This window comes from Arachis ipaensis, chromosome B07, assembly GCF_000816755.2.
Source record: "Arachis ipaensis cultivar K30076 chromosome B07, Araip1.1, whole genome shotgun sequence".
Lineage (NCBI taxonomy): Eukaryota > Viridiplantae > Streptophyta > Magnoliopsida > Fabales > Fabaceae > Arachis > Arachis ipaensis.
In genome coordinates this window covers 125,941,426-125,947,536 of record NC_029791.2, presented here as the reverse complement: position 1 = coordinate 125,947,536, position 6,111 = coordinate 125,941,426, and positions in this window count along the sequence as shown.

The window sequence follows — 6,111 nt, the reverse complement described above, 5'->3', positions numbered from 1 at the left end:
AGACCTAATTTATCTTTCTAATTATCCTCCTAATACTTAAATAAGTAAAATTTAAATATATATGTTATTTTTTCAAATAGAACTGTTACACAACCAAGTATTATTGTCATTCAAGTTCAACCAAGTAGACTCAACACCAAAAATCACTCTCATTAAAAGAGCGTGATTATACGCGCGGGATTTACGTTATCGTCGTCGTTGTCTTCTTCTTCTTCTTCGCGTTCCTCCCACCTCCTCCTTCTTCTTCTTCTTCGCGTTCCTTCTTCTTCGCGTTGTTTCTCCTCATCGTCATTCTTTTGTTGCTGCTGTTGTTGCTGCATTTTTTTTCTTTTTCTCCTCCTCTCCTGGGTGATTTTACAGCATTATGATTTTCTTCTTCTTCTTCTTTGTTTGATTTTTCTTCTTTTTTTTTTCTTAGTTTTATTTCTCTCAAGAGCGCAAAACAAGAAGAATTATAACAAAATGAAATAAGAAGAAGATGAAAAAATAGTAGAAGATGAGGAGAAAGGGTTTTGAATTGTGCAGAACAACTAGAACAAATGCACCTTAATTCACTCAGAAGTGAACTGAAATTATATCCAGAATGACCGAAAATTAAATTCCGAATGAACCGAAATTACTTAATAATGACGATACACAAACAAAATTGTTTCAAAATAAGCACAGGCCAAGTGTACCTTATTTTAAATCCAGAATGAACAGAAATTATTTAATGATTGCATTCGAAAACAAGCATACAAACAAAATTGAATGATAAAAAATTCACTCAGAAATGAACCGAAATTACATCTAGAATGAACCGAAAATTAAATTCTGAATGAACCAAAATTACTTAATGATGACGATACACAAACAAACTTGTTTCAAAACAAGCATAGACCAAGTGCACCTTATTTAAATTCAGAATGAACCGAAATTACTTAATGATTGCGTTCGAAAATAAGCATACAAACAAAATTGATTAATCATGAACAAAAATACATCCAAATCCATCAAGTGATTTTGCAACATTATGCATTTTTTTTCTTTGTTTGATTTTTTCATATTTTGATTATTGTTAAGACGGTAAAACAAGAAGAATTATGAAAAAGAAAAAACAAGGAGAAAATGAATAAAAAAAGAAGAAGAAGAATATGACCAGGAGTTTTAAAGAGTTTTTTATTTTTGTTTCTTTTTTTATTTTTTTTTTAAATTTTATTCCTCTCTAGAGAGGAAGTGAGGAAGAAGAATTTTGAACTGTGCATAATAACGAGACCAAATGTATCTTAATTCACTCAAAAATGAACCGAAATTATATCCAGAATGAACTGAAAATTAAATTCCGAATGAATTGAAATTACTTAATGATGACGATACACAAACAAACTCATTTCAAAACAAGTACAGAGCAAGTGTACATTATTTAAATCCAGAATAAAGTGAAATTACTTAATGAGTGCGTTCAAAAACAAGCACACAAATAAGATTGAATGATAAAAAATTCACTCAGAAATGAACCGAAATTACATCTAGAATGAACTAAATGATGACGATACACAAACAAACTTGTTTCAAAACAAGCAAAAACTAAGTCAATTTTGAACAAAACACATCCGAATAAATTTTGGATCGAGTAAAGTATCGTTTTTGTCCCTAACGTTTGGAATAAGTCCTATTTGTGCCCTTAACGTTTAAATCGTTCTATTTGTATCCCTAACGTTTATAAAAGTGATTCAATGTTATCCTACTATCAATTATACTAACAAATCAAATTATATTTTTCAATTATTTTCACTTGGATGTATTCATTCTCAATTAGATCTCACTTGGATGTGTTCGATTTTAATATTATACCGACTATTTGTGTTTAGATTCAATTATGTCCCTAAAAAAGTGAATTATATAAATGTTGTATGAATTAGTTTCAACTTTTGATGAGTTATTTTTCGGAGTGGATCATCGATTCTATCTCAGACATTTGTATTCTAACTTCAAGAAGAGATTTTTAAAACTCAAACTAAAGCATTCATCATGTGTAATTGATGGCAAGATAACATTGAATTACTTTTACAAATGTTAGGGATACAAATAAGACGATTTAAACGTTAGGGACACAAATAAGATTTACCCCCAAACGTTGGGAACAAAAACGATACTTTACTCATTTTGGATCAGACAATGTCATCAATATGGCAAAAATTTGATGATAACGATAACAATAACGACAATAACAATAATGATAATGACGATACATATTAGAAGACAATGATGATAACGATGATGATCATGATGATGATGGAGGAGAAGGATAAAAAAGAATGAGGAGAAGAAATTCGAGTAAGAAAAGAAGGAGAAGGAGGAGGAGGTGCTGTTGATGATGATAGTAACAAAATTGAAAACTAATAAAAAAAAAGGAGGAGAAGAAGAAGAAGATATAGCATCATAGATGAAGAAGAATGTGCGTACGTGAATTTGAAAAAAGAAGAAGAAGAAGCGTATGAATATAAAAAACTTGGTTGGACTTAATCAATTAAATTACTCGGACGTGGAGCTTTATTGTTTTTCAAAACATTGAAAAAAATACAAAACTTTCTTTATTTAAGATTAGAAGAATGGTTAGAAAAATGAGTTAGGATTCTTAATAATTTTTATATAAATTAAATAAATATTTTTTGTGCATTACAACATAAGGATACATACACCAATACTAATAACATTATAATGTAGGTTCATAAATTTTGCCATAGTCGATTAATATGTAATGACTCTTATTTCACCGTTAGAAAATTACTTATTACAGATGGATTTATAGATAGATTTAATCTTTATTATAGACAGATTTTTAGTTACCAACAAATTTTGTCCATTGGTAAAATCTCGTCAAAAGTTATTTACTGACAGATTTTTTCGTCTGTAATTTACCGATAAATTTTTCTCTGTTATCGATAGATTTTCTTTTGGTAATTGTCCCTTTTATTTCACTAAAAATATTAGATTTTTCGACAGATTTTCTGTCGATAACTAATGTCAAAATTTTTGACAGATTTTTTGTCGATATTAAAATTTAAAAAGGTATTTACAACTCTACATACAGACAAATTTTCTGTCTGTAAATCTATAAGGAAGATTAATGCATCCTCACAAGACGGAACAAAAGCTGTGATAGGATCCTCGTCAGCATTTAATTTCTGTTCAACCAAAAAGCCAATGTTGTGCTCCCATCTGCCATGACAATTGCGAGAAAAAAAAGGATACTTACCAACAAAAGACGATCAAATCAAATAAAGGCAATAATAACAGAAAAGACGATTACACACATACCTATTAGTTGGTGACCGGTCTCCCAGTCACCCAACATATCACTAGGATTCAAAGGATTATCCCTAAAAATGGCCATACGAATATCAGCAACATCTTAGCTCCCCAAGGATAAACTTTCGAATGATACCTTCACCAAATACTCGACCGCGACCCCGAAATTTCAATACACAATAAACCTCCTCTCTCCCTCCTAGGTTAATCAGAAAGGATGACACTTTTGGACTGGCCTTACTTTGAAATATTGTTCCTTGAACCCATAAAAAGAGTCTTCAAATAACCCAAAAAAGTTTGCCGCCTTTGGTGTGTGCGGAATGACATGTAGCCTTTTTTATGTCTTTGCCCCTCATGATTAGAGACCTTCAATAGAAAGAAAAATAAAAAATCTCAAATGCGGCAAGAATCTCCAGATACTCGCAAACCAGTTCAAAGCATCGAATAGCGCCCAAGTATTCGGGTGAAGCTGAGAAGGAGCAACTAAGTATCAGTTCAATAAGGATTGAAAAAACTAGGAGAAAAAAAAAACTAACCCCCAAAACAAAAAATATGAGTTTGTAAACCTATATCCAGTCGGCGATACGGGGAGCCTCTAAGTTCAAGAAGTAGATATGGAACTGGAGTAGGCTACCATGAGACAAAAGATCTTCTTTCTAAAGAGATTCGATTCGAAACTATGATATGTCCAAGGTCCAATATTAAAATAATTTCAGAGGTTTTTCTCCTGGTCGTTAGGGAGAACAAGGTCGTAATGTTCATTTTCCGGTCCTCCTCCACAAATAGCTTTGGTTTGCCTGAGCTCCTAGAGATCGGCTTTCCCGAGCCAAGTCGATGTACTCAACACATCAGAGGTACACTAGTGGTAACGAGCAGGCACCCCCCACTCTGGGAAGACGGGACTCCGAAGAATTGGATCTGGTCTCTTCCTTGTCATACGTACAATGAGGGCACCATCACCCTTAACAGCCTAGAATCAAAGGAAACATATGCTAGAAACTACTTAAAATCTTACTAGAATGTATAAACGTAATGCACCCCCACTGCATAACTACCCAACCCTTCTCTAGAAATGGAACAAGTACTAGAGGATACCAAGCAAAAAGAGAAAGCAAACAACTTTGAGGAAGGGAAACAAGAACTTACTTGAATGAGGCTAATGAAGTAGTTTTGAAGAAATTAACAGTGATAGAAATAGCGGTAAATGGAGAATGAAGAAAATAAGCAAAGGGATTATTGAATGAAGAGAAATAGAAAAGTAAGAAAGGTAGCAATTACCAAATTTTCAAATAAATATCTGAAGGAGGTCAATCGCTACGAACGAAATAATCAGGGATAAATTTTTTTTTTCGCTCTCTAACATTTAAAATCCACTACTATCATTAATTGGCACTGCCCCTTGATAAATGCAAACGTCAAATCAAAGTCAGAAAATCCAAAAGAATAAAATCCCATACTGGAAAAAGGTAAGTTGGCAACAACGGTTCCAATTTAAGAGACCACTATGGGATTTGAAAAGACGAAGTCTTATGTAGCTGCTACCTCCCGTATTTTGAGCACTGTTATGGACTAAACCGCAACTCTTCTAGAAGTCCCAAAACCAAAAAAATCTCACCCTGATTCAAAGACTGGATCTACTCGATAAGCATAACCATCTTTTGAGATTCAAAATCATATCACTGATTCCCAAGATTTGAAAAAACCTAACAAATGGATAATCATTATAAATAAGGAGTTTCGACTCTCCCAAATTTGATCGAATAACCTAACCTTATTTTACCTCTTTAATATCTCTCTAACTTGAACGTCAGAGTATTATTATAAATACTACCCCACTATATCTAAATATCAAATGTTAAAGTAGTCAGTCTTAACTTTTCAATCACCCGAATTCAGTGAATACTGAATACCGAACATATACCAAATTAGTATCCTTTTACAATTAGTTACTATGACTGATCTGGTAGTCAAAGTCCAAAAATAGAAGGAGATAAAAGAAAGAGAGAAAAAATATAACAAAAATCATAATTATCATAAATTAAAATAATCATATTACTGAATTATCATATTATTGATTCAATCGGTGTGTTACAAATTGAATCAATGATCTAGACATAATTAAATAATTATATAAAATATAATTTTGTTAAAATTTTAAAGACCCAATTTTTATCCGATATAATTGTGACCAGAAAATATTTAAGTTTTATCGAGTTTAGAGTTGAATTATAATCTAAAAAATAGACTCCGTATATATTTAAGATCGAACCTAAATCAGGACAAATCCAATTTTATGCTACTCATAAATATTCTACATATTCGTATAGGATATATAGATTTTTTGTGGTATCATTAAAGAAAAAATAAAAAATAATTAAGAAAAGAAAACCTACAAACATGCTATTTTTCTTTTTTCTTTTCGTATTTTTTCGCTCTTTAAATCTATACTATGAATTCCCGTACTACAGAAAGAGGGAGGAAGTTTCCCTATGATTTTCGAGGAATATGGCGTCCTTTTTACAGATTGACTCTTTGACTGGACCTCAAATTCTTTTCCATTATCTAGGCTCCAATTGGTTCCTAGGTTCCTACAATGGTATTTAATTTATTAATATTTGAATTTACTTAAAGAATATTTTAAGGTGTTGATTAAGAAAGATCAAAAATAAAGCTTTTGCTCTCTCATTATATATAACCTATTCAGTCATTTCAGTGTACTGAAAGTTTAAGCTTTCTATTTTATTTGTAATATCCCTAATTATATTTTGTGTTATAATTTAAAATACTATTTAATATGAATTTTTAATATTATAAAAATTT